Below are 15,511 nucleotides of genomic sequence, written 5' to 3' on the forward strand. Positions count from 1 at the left end.
GTACTGTCGCAGCGATGTTTATTTGACAGCTCAAGCAATTATCTTTTCCCGTGAGTTGATAGAAAAAGGTCGCTTCACACAGCATAAAAAAAGGAGCAACGCCACTTATTCCCCACGCAGGAAACACACTGGCTGCTGTCTGTCATCCCCCGCATTTCCCCCTTCCATTCTTCTAACATTCCACGTCTCGCCTCTCGCGCGAGCAATAACGAAGCGATGTAGCAGTTGCACCACGCATTGGGTCGTGTTTATGCTTTGCTGGTGACCGCAGGAGGTCCAACATGCTTTTATTCGGTATACATGATCTTTCATTGCGTTTTTTTTTAAATATTTTTTTCTGATTTTCACATTTTGGTAAAAATTTCCAATTTTTTTTCGGTTCCCGAGAATGTACTCGTAAAATCACTGCTTCGTTAAATCGGGGATCTGGTGTACATAATAATTATATGTTTAGTATTATTATTTTACAAATTTTAAGTGAACAAGCATTACCGACGTTAAAGGTAAGTTAATGCGGAAGGTTTATCGGCCGGCCTCAACGCACAGCTGCGAATATTCATAAAAAAACGTGCAGTGTCGTTAGTTACTGGACATATTTGACAGTTTATTGATAAGCGATGGATTACAAGACGTCGTAGTTTATAACACCGCTAAACCGTTGGAAGCTACTAGTATAAATTAAAGTACTAATAAAACTTTGTTACAGGAAGCGTGGGCTTCATCCTGAGCAGGTTGAGTGGAAACAAAATTCTGTAACTTGCAGGTTTCTTGATTGGTTATTTATAACTCTATTGTAATTCTTAGATTTGGCATGGCTTGTAAATGCTCCCCTACCCATCGTATCGATCTTGAAACTTTTATTGCATATCTTGCATCTCGCACAAGTTCTGTCTTTCGCATCGATCGCCCATGGAACCTCAAGACTCATAACGACAGGAATACCTAGTAGACATTGCCGCAATAGCTTCCTAACAAACTGCACAGCGTAAGACTAAAACCGCTCGAAGACTTGTACTGAACAGAACAAATTAGAACACCACCCCGTGTTGCACGCCGTAGTGCGGTTCATATTCCCCCTCCCCCTCCCCCTCCCCCTTAGTGACGTATTGCGTCTATGAGGAAAAAGAAACATGACACGCCTGGGAACACTACAGTCTCTGCCAACATGACACTGTACAGATTTGCCGCGTGATTATCAGACGCCGCGATGTACGTCTTATATAAGTTGTGCGCATTTACAACGCAGCATTTGCCCAGGAAAGAAATAAAATTCCAGACAGTTTCCCGGTTTTACCCGGGCCCTTTCAAATTCCCGACATATTCCCGGTTTTTCCCGTTTTCCCGGTTTAGTGGCCACCCTGTAAATACTTTAAAACATTGTGGACGGTTGATTTGGTTAGGATAGCTATATTAAAGATACTGTTAAATCATGTAAACGGTTTCCTAGCGCTGGATAGCTACATATTAAAAAGTTATTTGCTAAGCAACCATACAATGATTTTACAGTATTTTTGTAGCTATACTAACCTAATATAACCAGGGCCGGTGCAAGGTAAATTGGCACCCTAGGCGAAAAACCTTAATTCCCCCCCCCCCCCTCCCACCGGCCGGACACCCCAAAAAAATTTTCCTTGCCTCAAAATACATCACGTAAGCCTAAAATTTTGTCAACAATCAAATGTAAGCAGGCTTGTGTTTTTTTTTTTTTTTTTTTTAACTGTTTTACTTATTACAAATCATAAACAGGTCACTGTGGACTTTAAATAATTACTTATATCAATATAAACATTCCAAACTGTTACAAAATTCCATTTTCATCTAGTTTCAATAATCGTTAAACATATTATATCAGCTGTTATGTGTCGTGCTGCGCCGCCCCCAGCTACTTGGCGCCCTAGGCGGTTGCCTAGTTCGCCTATATGGACGCGCCGGCCCTGAATATAACCAATAGAGCTGTAGCAAACCGTATGTATTCGTTACTGAGTAACGGGTGCGGCATCTAGTACGAGTAACGAAACGTTACACACGAATGCATTTCGTTACTCGCATCTTTCGTATGTTTCACGCATGCGCGCGCGTATTCGTTACAAGGAACGATGTTTGTTTATTAATAAAAGTATAATTTGGAAATTCGTCGTCCAAGTTTTTTACTGTTTATTAAAGGTACTGTGTGTGTAGACAAAGTTTTAGATTCGAACAGAAACAACGTATGAAAGTATTTTTTACAAATTATAAATATGTATATTTTTGTTTTTTATAATCGCGTATTTTCACGTTTTATGTTCTTATCTTAAAATATATATTATAATAAAGCCGCTCTAATGAGAGTTAATTGTTTCTTGGTTAACAAAAGCTGTTAATTATCAAATATTTTTAATTGTTTATATTCGATTTATTTTTATTTACGCGACGTCATACTGTACGCGTACGAAATACGACTCGATTAGATGCTGTTACATAACATAGCATGTGCCATGTCATGCGGTATCAGAAGTAACGAGTAACGATACGAAAGTAACGAGTACTAATTGTTATAGTAACGAATACATACGGGTACACATTTTTTCGTTACTTTTACACCTCTAATAACCAACCATCCACTGAACAGTCTGTGTGGCTTTTTTATACTGGAGAGAAAAAACGCGCGCGTAAAAATAAAAAAACATCCAGGGGGTAGGCGCTCCCGATCGGCCAACTTCGGAAAGGTTCGGCATTTGCAGCCAGTTGCAGGAAGTAGCGTTGCTGCCTGTAGACTCTTGTGCTTTGGCAGTATTTCCGACAACATATCTCTTACGAGTTGACTTGTTTCTAGAAGAACATTATTTATTTTTACTGTACGGTTATGTTAAAAAAAGCTTATTAAAATATATTTACATTAATAAAATGATAATATTTTATTTTCATAGTATTTAAAACAATTTTTGTTTCTGCTGTGGCAATAATGCTGATTTTTTGTTTGTTTAAACTTGTTTGAAGAATTTGACTTTTGGTTATCTGCAGATAATGATTAGCTTATTTTAGTAATATTTGAAGAACATTTTATTATATTTATAATTACTTGATCCTAGTTACTTGGTGACAGTCGTCTATTGGATGTAATACACGTGGAAGAGAGAAAATAATGGATAGTAAAGAGGATCATGATTATCATGCCCGTAGAAGATACAAGTGCTCTTCTAAAAATGCTATAGTGGCACGCCAAAACAGGATTAAAAAGAAAGAATATTTAAAATCTTTGGAAGAAAAACTTTCACAGCTGTCTAGTGAAAATGCTGATCTGCGGCTGAGACTTGATAAAAACGATAAGGAGTTGCAAGAAATCCGACTTGAGAACAAGTACTTGCGTAGTGTATTTGCCAACAGAAAAGAAATAGAAAAACTATTAAGAGTTGTTAAAATTGGTACTGGATTGGATGTAACAACTTCGTTAAAACAGCGTTCAAGGGTGTCGTCTCCACCTGCAAGGTATGATCAAGATTTGGATGAAGACATTTCAGTTGTCTCAAATGATGTGAATTTAAATTCAGGCTTATTTTCCTTGTCTGATGACGCCGTTATAGATAACCTGGATTCATCATTGTTTGGTGGAGAGTTAGATGTCCCTGCTCTATCAGACTCTGATTTTTCAGATCCGTGTGTTGAATCTGCAGATTTTTGTTCAAATGGTAATTTATCAGATGATGTTGGCATTTGCCTCCATGTATCCAAAAGGAGGGCCTCTCTTGAGTTATGTGCGGTCTGCAGTAATAGTGCCTCATCAGCATGGAAGGCTGAAATGAAAAGTACGGAATGAACAGTTGAAGTAAACTAAATGTTATTGTGAATTTAAGTTAAATATAGAGGAGTACTGGGAGTGAAAATATTATTAGAGAATTTGCAAACAAAGCTAGTGATGTATATATTTCAATTTTTGCACAATATTTTTGAAGTTTAGGGGCTTTTCTTATAAAATTAAATAAATGGTAATTATTCTTTATCACTTATCAAAGTTTATCCCATGATCGTAATGGCATGATCATTTATATATTGATCCTGTGGTACATGATTTTTGCTGTTTTAATTTAGTACTTTGAAAGATCTTGTCTAAACAAAATTTGAATGTGACAGTACAAACAAAATATTTCAGTTCTTATGGAAATTTCTTGCTTTCACTTCAACTTAACAATAACAATTTTAATGTCCAGGATCTTTGGCCTTACTAAATTAATAAAGCAAGCATCATGTACACACAGGATCAAGGGATAAACTTGAATACATGATGTGAAACTTGTATCGTAGGTAGATGGGTGTACTTTCCATGCTCGCTTCACTCAGCTCCAGAAAGTGGGGAAAAAATTTAAGTGTGGATGGAACTTAATAATTTGTTCATGCATGACAATTTACAAGCTTAGTAGGTTCCAAACAGTAGTATCAGGATTTTAATTTTTATGTCCTGAGAAAATGGTCATGGACTAAAATCAGCAGCACCCAAAACTACAATTTTAATGAATTTTATCTGGTTTATTTATTATTTATAAATGCTCTCAAACTCTACAAATGCTGATATTAATAAGCTTTTATGTAAGCACATCAAAGCTGTAAAGGAGTCACTAGGCCTATTTACATTTTGTATTGAGTCACGTAGCAATACAATAGCTTGTGAAGTTAAAAGTTATTACATATATTTGTTTTGTCTTCAAGTGGTAAGTAATATTTTTCAATCTTCCATTTGGATAGGGCCACTCCATTTATTTGCTGCTGTTTATATTTACATTTTTGTGAAGGTAAGTTGCAGAAAAGTAAAAATGAATATGCAATAATGTAACAAAAAGATTTGTCACTCTTCACTTTTTGTATTTCAGCTTGTGTTTTTCCTTTCTTTATTTGAAGTTGCTTGCTATATGTGTATAGAAGGCTACAACTTTATTTTCCGCCCTTTCATCATATTTGTACATTAGTCCGACAATTGCTGATCACGGAATGCTGATTGCACACTGAGAAAAAGGAAATGGAAGGAATTTTCAATCTAATTATTAAGGATTTTCTACAGCTTTTTGATGAAAATGAATTGAAAAAAAGAAGCACTGGGTAAAAAATGTGTACCTACCTTTAATATTACAAGTGTAAGTTGTGTGTTTGGTGATGATGTAACACTTGCATATTTTGTAACAGCAGTGGTTTCCTTGTGTTAGTTGAGTCACACACACTCCTTTTTTTTTTCAAACACAGTTTATAAAGAAGCCATAAGTTGTAATTTGAGTTCAGGTAATTTACAATAAGCAAAAACTGATTTTATTGATGTAGCTTTGCTTTCATTTATTAGTAGGTAATAAACATAATGGCTGAGTTCCAAAAATGATGAATGTAAGATGGCTTACAACTCTTCCCTTAATATTACTTACTGGACTGAAATATATTTTATTGGAGGGTCCAAGTTGTCTACTTTGTAGCCATTCAGAGCTCCAAGTTTTACGAAAAGTATTCAAAAGCCATTGCACTTATCTATACATGTTTAGTCTTTAACATGTATTTTTTTGACAGCGAAAAGACTTAAATGGGTGTTTTCATGGACTTTTTTTTATATGAATAATTCTAACATAGTTTTTAAGTTGTATAGGAAAGTTCATGGAACGTTTTAGCACAAAAATACAGTGTCACCACTTAAAGTCCCATTGAGGCATGTTACCAACGAGAAGACTTGCACACTAGCGCGTATAGCCAAAGAGGCGTGTGATGCACGAGCCATTGTCCCTGTTAGCAGTGGCTTGTGACTCTTGCGTTTAGCCAGACGGTCACCTTAAAAATTTTAATTTCCAAAGAGAATGGAATTTTTTTTACCGATTGCTACCTTATAAATGTTATAACTTAACTTATTTTATTTAAATTAAGCCGATGTAGAACTTTTTCCTCTCGTATTCAGTTAACGGGTTAACTTTGGAAGGTCCATTTTAACACTCGGGACTCACATTTCATCGTAATTTCAGACATTTGGCTGTTGTTTGTACGCAGCTTGCTATTTTACCATTTCCCATTTCATTTTGAAATTCATCTAATACACTAGTTGTACTATAACGCCAGGTAAGGTAACGAATTCCGCGCTCGCCTCTCCAACGGAGGGAAAACAGCTAGTCTGCTAGCGCTGTTGATCCCGTGAACATTTGTTGTATGGCAAACATTTTTTACAGGCAGATTCGCGTCAGTGATCGGAAGGCTTGCAGACTTCGCCTTCCGATAGATGCTGACCAAAAGGTGTAGTATTTAAGATTTTTTTATTTATTATTCACGTTGTAACTTCCTTTAGTCATTCATTGCCCTTTGTAGCAGCACTGTTCTTAAAAGTGTAAGAAAAATTGTATTGCTATCCTGTATTTTTTGGCATAATGATTTTTATATATTTGTTTTCCATAGTTCCTTTTCTTTTTAAGTTATATTTTTAAGAACAAATACATTTTTGTATTGGCAATTTAAAAAAATTTGATGTTTTAAGTTACATTCTGGAAAATGCTTAAGCAGTGCAAGCAAAAAAATAGTAAATTAATCTAGTTAGTTTTTAAATAAAATTAGGGGAAAAATAAAGAGCTCAAGACTTAAAATAATCATATTTTAGGCATTCTTTAAAGCTATTTTTCATTGTCTGAAACTAAGTCAAATGGTAGATGCAAACTTTTAGGAGGAATCTGTGTGAGGAAGAGTCAAGATATTTTACAAAGCACAAATTTTGGGTAGTGACTGAAATCCAAGCAAATGCTTTGGATGATGCAGAAAAGGTATACGTAAAATTTCATTCTGTGCTTTATTAAATAACAAAAAAGCCTTATTGATTGTGCTGCAAACAACACTAGGGTCAATTTACATTAAAATATTCTTGGAGCAATAATTGAAATTGCCCAAAACAAATATTTGTTTACAACATTAAACGAGCTTGCATTAGAGCACATACTATAATGATGTGGTGGTTTGGATTTACCTGTACAGACCTGCCAACTCTCACGATTTTGGTGTGAGGCTCACGATTTTAAGGTCCATCTCGCCCTCATGCCAAAATAGTGTTTCCTCACAATTTTTCGGGGCCCCAAGATTTTGTTTGTAAAAGTTACAAAACAAGTTTTACGAAAGCTTACAGTAACGAGTTTCCATCAATACTCGAGTCACGTAAAGGAAGCAATTTTGCATTTTGTAGCGTGTGCCGTGCTGATTTTTCTATCTCGCATAGTGGAAGAGGAGACATTGTGAAACATGTCGCTACAAAAAAAAAAACAACTAACACATGAAGTGTATTGCTTCCAATGAAAAAAATAATTTGGCTGTGAACAGTGATAATAGTGTTACACGAGCAGAATGTTATTTTACATCTTTTTTAGTTGCGGCCCTGCATGATCACTACACGACAGTGCTAAATTATGTTCACACTTAAATTTAAAGATTCTCATTTGTTGTTTTTTATATCTAATCTGTATTTATGGGCCTGAAAATTTTTATCGAGGACCTCAATTTTTTAAATTTGAATGTTGGCAGGTCTGCCTGTAAATACTGTGTTTTAAATTAAATTTTCCTGAAGACAGCAACAAGTTAGACTTTTGTAAGACTTTTGACATGTATAGTTAATAGTTTCACTAAATACAATTGTATACAATTCAGTTCTGTATGTTGGCAAAATATTATTTTTTCTATTTGTTTGTACGTAGCTTACAAGTGTCTGTTGCAAGAGTGCATGGTTTATTTCTTTGTATGTTTATTTAAGCCATTTCAATCAAAATTTAATTTTTGATTCATGTTGTTAAAAATACACAGTTTACCTGGGGTTTCAAGTATATATGCATATCTGTTGGAATATTTTATTTGTATTATAAATATTTTCAATATACTTGTAATTCTATTTTGAAATCCATCATACAGATACAGCTGTAATTTGCAATGTTAGAATGGTCATGATGAAAGAAAAAAAAACACTATACTAACTGAAGTAGATACTGTTAAAGAGAGAATGTAAATTACAGATGAAGGAATGTAGGATTGTCTGTGTAGTGAAAAGTTGTGAGCTAGTAATTATCGAAGTTTCGTGTTTTCTTTCCAGTCGAGATGTGTGTAATCACCATTCTTGCTGTTCCCCAGCAGGTTAAGTATAACTTCATGGTCTGTAATTTTTATGCATCTATTTTTTTTATAAATGTCTTAGAAACTATTACTTATCTCTAAAATACATATTTAATGGAATTAACTTTGTAGTACTCTAATTTGGTACATGTGGCAGTTTCGAGCACTTAGTGTGGAAAACTAATGCATGTAAACAAAATGCAGACATTATTATAGTGTATGCAAAAGCACAGAATAAATTTCACCAACTACTGGACCCAAAAGTGTTGTATTCTAAACCTTCATGTTGAAAAGTTGGATTGGTGTTGCATAATATGACGTGATGAGTGACTTTGTTATAATATGTTTATGAGTATGAAAAATAATGTCAGGAATCAATAATGGTGACCTAATGCTCTGATAATAATTGTTTGTTGCATTCCTGGTTCTGTTAACATACAAGTTTCTGGAATTTCTACTGAACATGAGAAAAACAATTTTTTATGTATTTAAATTAAAATACCACTATCTAAATTTTCAAAATTTAGCAAAGTACATGTTTTTATTTTTTATTTTTAAAAGTAAACATTCCTTTGATATTTCAAGCTCTTTATAGTTGCGTTAAGCTAGTTCCGTACACATAGTAAATTGTGATAATATTAAATGCTGATTCATTATTTTAACTTTATTCCTTTATTATGTATAGCTACATTTTACACCATTTGTTGTTGGTACACAGTCTTCTTTACATTTTAGTTGACTACTTAAGTGATTGAAAGTAGGGGAAAGAAGATAAATATGTTTGTAGCCATCTGCATTTAATTCATTGCTTGAAATTGCTGCAGATGTTTGAACAAATCTTGAAAAAAAATTTTGCATAACAGACTTTTATATCTAAAGTAATGCTAAGTGTATTTTCGATTAAGTTAATTTATGCTTTTTCCTATACAGTATTTTAATTATTCAGTTTAAGGCTAATGGCTTCACTGAAGTTGGAAGTTTGTTTACAAATTTTCTATGCTATTAAATTTAAATTTGTGAGAGCTAAACATCAAACCATTGTACTTGTACGTGCCTGTTATGAAGTTCAGGTAAGGGATAATCTGGTTGAAAGGATGTGACCTAATGTAAAATACATCCTAACACCAGCATAATATTAAGTAAAAATTCTTTACGTCAATAATACATGCCATGCAACAATTTTTCTGCATTTTGTTTATTTATTTATTTATTTTTAATTTGCTCATAATTCGATAAGTTGACTAAGTCGGTTAAGAGTGTTGTAGGTACATTTGAGTTTACAATATATATTTTTTTTATTTTCATTGGCATTTGTTTTGGCCTGTATTGTTCAGATGGTTATGAAGTAATACAGTTACATACAATCAAATGGATCTTTAATGTATTGATGGGCTGGCCGTATTTCAAAAGTTACAACTTATGCAGTATTTGTTGAAATTTTTAGCTATGAACTTGGTACTGAGCAAATTATTTTACTTTTCAGCTAGGAGATGTGGCAACTGTTGAAGTTGGAAAGGTTTGTACTGTGGATTCCAGGTATTAAGTAAGATATTTAAGTTGATTGTCATTAGGTTGTGTAAATTTAGTATAAAATGATAATGTACATGTATAAAAAAAAAGTTTGAAATTATAACTATATGGTTGAATACATTTTTGTGACTATTACTCAGACATTGATAAATTAAAAATCTTGATGGTATTACAATGCTGATTTGCGGGAGGTTGCAGTTTTACTTCAATTTTCCCTGCACATATTCAACTAAAGTTTAATGCAAAAATTCATGCGGGAATATGCAATGAAGTGTTACTTATTTTTAATGCACCCTCATGCTTTGTAAGACTTTTCTTTTTAATGTAACGTGCTATGGTTATAAATAATCCGTAACAAAGCAACGGTTCGAGTGGCAGCAAGGCACTGCCACTCAACTAACAGCTGCCCCCTCTCTGTCTCCTCGAGCAGTCGTTCAGGATTCGGAATACCTGATGGTTTGAAGGCAGAGAGTGAGAGTTCTACCAAAACAACACTACTTTATGCTATAATACTTGATGTCGTGTATGAAAATGAAAGGAGAACATAATGATCTGTTGTGTGCCACTTGTTAGGGAAGGAAATGAGATACTTTTGCTTCTTAATGACGGACCACCAGTTAATGCCCTGACATGTTTTTCCTTGTGCACATTTTACTTATTAATAGTAATATTTAACAAATTAATGATATAAAGAGCTAGCTATGAACTTTTTCTTGTTAGTCTTAAAGATAATAGTGGCAGGGATGATAAACACTTTGTTATTATTTATTTTCCCTGAAATATTAAAACTAGCCCAATTACATAGTTGACTGATTTATTGAAAGTGAAGTTTGAGAAAATTTTACATAAAAGCACATAAAAAACAAACTATAGTTGTATTTTTAATTAATTTTGAAAAACATATATTAATACCTAAATTAAAGTAAAGTATTAAACATTTACTGAACTTGTATGTCATTGAATTTGGTATGAAAATAAGGTTGTTTTTGCTATAGTTTATTCAAACTCACAGAAATTAAAAATCAATTATGTAAATTTATACCATATTTACTAACAGCTTTTCTGGAGCCACTTTCTGTCAGTAGAGTGATTTACATGTTCTTTAGTGAAACAGAAAGCAGCAAAAAGAAGAAAAACGTTTTATGGCTGTAGTAAAAAATAATTCAATATAATTTGTAAATTGGTTTTTAAGAGTAGGAAATAAGAAAAGAAATAAGAAAATTTCAAAATCATTTTTTTTTTTTAATTGATTTTTTCTTAGCTGTATTTTAAATTGTGTACTCTGCAGATAATGATTCATAATTTCCATAATTGATTCATGTTTATATCAGATTAAATAACAAATTCCTTGTGAAATAGATTCGAAAACTTTAACTTTTATTTCTCTCCATGCCAATTTTCATTTGAGATTGTACCCACATCCTGCCGTCACCCGACCTCTGTGAAAGGCCCGGGGGGTACCTGACGGGCGCTACGGACGTCGCGATGCTCTTGTTGTCTGGAGGGGCGCCAGGCTAGCGGGCTGCTAGGCCGTTGGTGTGGGGTCGTGGGTACTCTGCCCCCGCGTGCCCCGCCAGGTACACGGCTTGAATGTAACCTGAATGGTCCTACCTTGACTGTGAAGGTCGCTCGGCCGTGTGGATCTCGGGGAATTACGGAAAATGATATACGAGTTGGCAAGAATACATTTAATTTGGGAGTTTCACCGGGGGTCCATGTGGGTACACGGTACACTCTACAAGTCCGCTCCGCGGTTCATTCCCGCTACAAAAATTCTCACCAACACTAAACACAACACTACGTGACAATGGTTACCGCGGCAGTCTCGCGGGACGTGGGTCGATGTTCGCTGGAGACGGCCAGCGCCGAAAGTTAACGGGTGCAGGGGGGGCTCTATGAGCGGGCTCCTAAATTCGGCGAAACACTTACGTGTGTGCAGCCGGCAGGCATATGCACGGCGTCCTTAAGTATAAACACTTTCGCTGGAGTCGGCCAGTACCGTACGTTCTGTGATACGATACGTCGCGGTATCACGATGAAGACGGTCGGGATAGGCCCGGTTCCGTAAAATACGCGCCGAGTCGACGTGGGCAGCGATGAATTAATAAGAGGTTTTAATTTTAACGATTTAGTATAGAATAAAATAATCAAAGAAAGAAAACTGGGATGCTGCCCACGGACACACGTCTGTTCCCGGCGCGGAGTGGTTGGAGACTGCCGAACATGGCCGCCTCGCAAGGAAGAGAAACTTTCTCTTCTTTGTGAGTCGGCATCAAAAACTTATAATAATTTAATAGGTTACATGATGAGTAAAAAACATGCTCCAGGTGCTTGATTAAAATGTAGCATCTGGTAATTGGGTGCTTAAGGCTTAACAATGGTTTTAATGTATTTAATTATTTAAATTGTGACATCAAGTTGGCGACTGTAAATTTACTAACATATTGTCCCACTGTGAATTGTTTTAGAGGGATTTCTCCTATTCTGACTTGATCATAGTCACGGGCATTTTAATTAAGGCCAGTGGCCGCGGTGACTGTTAATGAGGTTTGTTGTCTGCTCCGTGCGTGGTGTACTCGCCCGGAGTGGCTACGACGCACTTATTACATATCGGGTAATTAGTAATTTCGTACTAATAGCTTTTCCCTTAATTGAATTATGGGTTCGAGCCTCCGGGGTTCCGTGCCTTTAAATTTCGTTATGTCTATTGGGGTCATGCCCGAGGCGCTCGCCTGACTCAGTCCGGCTGGGCAAGGGGCGCGCTCCGAAAACGGGATACGGTACTGGCGGTGCGGAGCACGGGCTTAAAGGCCATGGTCGGTACGACGTCAATCCTTACTATTCTTAATTGTTATCTATTATTCAGTAAAAAAATTCAATATATCTCCATCTATGTGTAAGAAGTAAGACGTTTCACTTCTGTCACGCGTGGACTCCATACAAACGCGTTATTTTAAAAGATGTTAACGTGCTGTTGACGAGGTTATTAGAGACTGATAAACTGAACATTACAGTATAAGAAAAATGATTAAGGGTCTGTGGTGAGGAACCATCCAGTGTTTCCCTGGAGTAGTTTCAGGTAGACCTGTGCGAATATAGCTTTTTGAAAATATTCTTGAAGTTGAATCAAATTACAAATATGGTTCTCAGCAAAGCTGAGAAAATAAAGGATTGAAGAAGAAATCATGTAACATTTGTTATATTTGAACTGATTAAGTGATAACCATGTATAATATTAATATTAAGAATTCATACAGGCCAATGTAGTGCTATCTTTTGATATTTTTTAATAACCAACTTTATTGAAGCAAAACATAATATATACACAAAAAAAAAAACCAAAATAATTTTAAAAGTGAATATTTTGAACCCGGGTCATCTGTAATGCAAGACCAGTGTTTTACCACTGCACCACTTGGCTCTAGTTGGGATATATTGTGTGAAGTTTTCAAGCCAACAAGATAGATTTTTTAACTTGTACCTTGACAAATGTTGCCAGAGTTTACATAAGTGAGCCTGTATTTCAAATGCATCCCAATATAGAACCATTTATTTTATGGATGATCGTTGCTGTCAGTATAAAATTGAAAATACTGTTAGGATTGGGGAAAACAGGTTCATAAGAATGGCCCGACTAATTTTAGACAGTTTTATTTATTGCTAATTAAATCTCCATACTTAATGTCTGTCCACAAATCACTAAGTATCTGCCAAGTCCACAGTTCACACTCTTTGCTGGAGCTAGGCTCGAAAGTGGTTTGCCCCTTTGCTCCGCACCTGCACCACTTGCCTGTTAGGAATGCCCACAGAGGCTGATGTCGCCACTTTTATGCCCATTGGACATCTTCCTGGAATATACTGCAGTGATTGTTTTGTGACGTGTTGCGTCATCCCGGCCAACCCAACACTCAAAGCATCCAGAACAGCAGCATGTTATTCACAGCACTCCATGCGGTGGTCTCTGTAAGCCCATGGAATTCCCAGGCCTTTTAGGGATAGATGACAGCACCGGTGAAGTTGGGCAGGGGTGGTGAGGCAAAACCACTCTAATCCCTGAAGGTCATGCATGACATCAGCAACCATGGGGGGGCTACCAGGCCGCTCAGGTACCTGACGCGTGTTGTAACCTTGCCCCCCACGTTTTTAACATTACTTTCCGGGCTAAATTCGCAATAGCACGCAAACAGCACAGACGCACAGAAGTTCAACTTACACTATTAGATATGAGCTGACACATTGGCAAAAAGCACATGCGAAGAAAAATAGCACAGGATCGGCACACAGAAAGTTCATTAACTTTTAACTTCTAGGTTATTTTCTGTGCGCGACCCTGGTGGTAGCCAATCAGCAAACAGTTTAAGTACTACTATAGTGGGCTTACAGAAGAACAATTGTCATGAAAGTATTGGTGCTGTTGACTTGAGTAGTTTGTTATTGTTTTCAAACACGCGATAACATAAAAATGGAAGGCACATTTGATAGCTTTTTGATAGCTGTAATAGAAATTAAAAATATTTTGTATGACAGGGGATCCGCAGGAAATGAATAAGCTAAATTAAATGCTTGGAATTCCGTGTATGAATGTGTTAAAGAAGCCGGATTTGAAATAAACAGTGATATATATTTTTGAATACTCATTGTGTTTTGTATGTAAACTTTGAAGTATTTAACAAAATATTTCTGGGTTTAACGAAAACCGTACCACAATAAGAATACACGAATCTAAACAAACGTCATTTATGGCAACTTCAGTGACCAAAATTGTTAACGGAAGTTATACATTTAAAAAACTTTTTTTTGAGTACTTCCGGTATTATTTTGTGTTGTGTTGTGCGTGAATGTAGCATCAAGCTCTGTGCTATCTCTGTAGTGTGCTATGTGTGTGCTGTTTGCGTGCTATTACGAATGTTGCCCGGCCTTAAGGAATTGTGAGAGGGGAAACAGCGCCGCCTCGCGCCAAACCCACAAAAGACACTGTAAATATAATATTTACACTATAACATACAATTATCTTTAATAATTAATGTAAATAATTAGTTTAAAAACATGATTCTAAATGGAAACTATCCCTATCGCTTTGTTGTGACCACTACATTTAAATACTGCAAGCTATTTTGACATTAGTACACACAATCAGTCGGCACTCTTAATTATCACTGGCCCAAGGCCGCTAAAGGAATTAGGGCAGTCTACTCACGGTGCCCTTAAGGGGCTAACATGTTTTACGCACAATTCCCTTTGTGGGCGCTATTAGAAGGAAATCGCTTTACTTCAATTCTTAAGAGAATTATTTAAGACAATACACGCGGTACTTAAACATCAATAGCTCGATCTGATTGGGTGCATTCCGTCAGCGGAAAATAGTACTGGCGAAATTGGAGGGGGGAGGGTTGTGTCCTAAATACGCAGCTCTGTTCCCACTGCAATAAGTACAAACTTTCTGTCTAATGAGAGAAAGTTTTTAATTTGTAATTTACGATTGTAATAATCTTTTCTGGAACAATTCTTTAGTAGTGTTTAGTTATTACAACTGTTGTCGAAGATAAGTAACACGATGCGATATTTCCGACATTTTATATAAACGTTTGGTCAAAATAATGAATTTTCTGGGCACAATTTGAATTTTATTTTTAGTGTTTACATTTCTAGTAACATATTATAGTTTTATAGCATGTTTAAAATTAATAATTAATATTTTTTTTTGTAACTGTCATCATCTGTGGTCCTGAGTTCGTGACTCGGGGTGAGCCTAATAGGAGCTGGCGAGAATGAATTTAGATTTTGTTCCGGGAGGGCGCCAAGCTAGCTATTGCTACTAACCGACGATTTTCTGGGTGTTCGGCCCTAGTATGGTCAATTAGGCTCTGTGGCTGAGTTTGAAGTTGAGGTCAAAATACACACTATGCTA

The 15,511-nt window shown here is 35.8% G+C and overlaps 2 long non-coding RNA genes across 3 annotated transcripts; one reads left to right on the top strand and one right to left on the bottom strand.

Annotated features, from left to right (window-relative positions):
- The first annotated feature begins 2,761 nt into the window (after window positions 1-2,761).
- Window positions 2,762-9,723, top strand: LOC134528199 (uncharacterized). Its single transcript, XR_010074361.1, has 3 exons — window positions 2,762-3,465; window positions 6,165-6,228; window positions 8,054-9,723. It is a non-coding gene; the product is annotated as an uncharacterized LOC134528199 (long non-coding RNA).
- A 3,515-nt stretch (window positions 9,724-13,238) lies between these two features.
- Window positions 13,239-15,163, bottom strand: LOC134528200 (uncharacterized). Of its 2 annotated transcripts, none has more exons than XR_010074363.1 (2): window positions 14,834-15,163; window positions 13,239-13,564 (listed from the first exon to the last, which is right to left on the bottom strand). It is a non-coding gene; the product is annotated as an uncharacterized LOC134528200 (long non-coding RNA). The 2 variants fall into 2 exon arrangements; XR_010074362.1 differs by having other exon boundaries at window positions 14,801-15,163.
- Window positions 15,164-15,511: the final 348 nt, after the last annotated feature.

Source organism: Bacillus rossius, chromosome 1 (assembly GCF_032445375.1).
Source record: "Bacillus rossius redtenbacheri isolate Brsri chromosome 1, Brsri_v3, whole genome shotgun sequence".
Lineage (NCBI taxonomy): Eukaryota > Metazoa > Arthropoda > Insecta > Phasmatodea > Bacillidae > Bacillus > Bacillus rossius.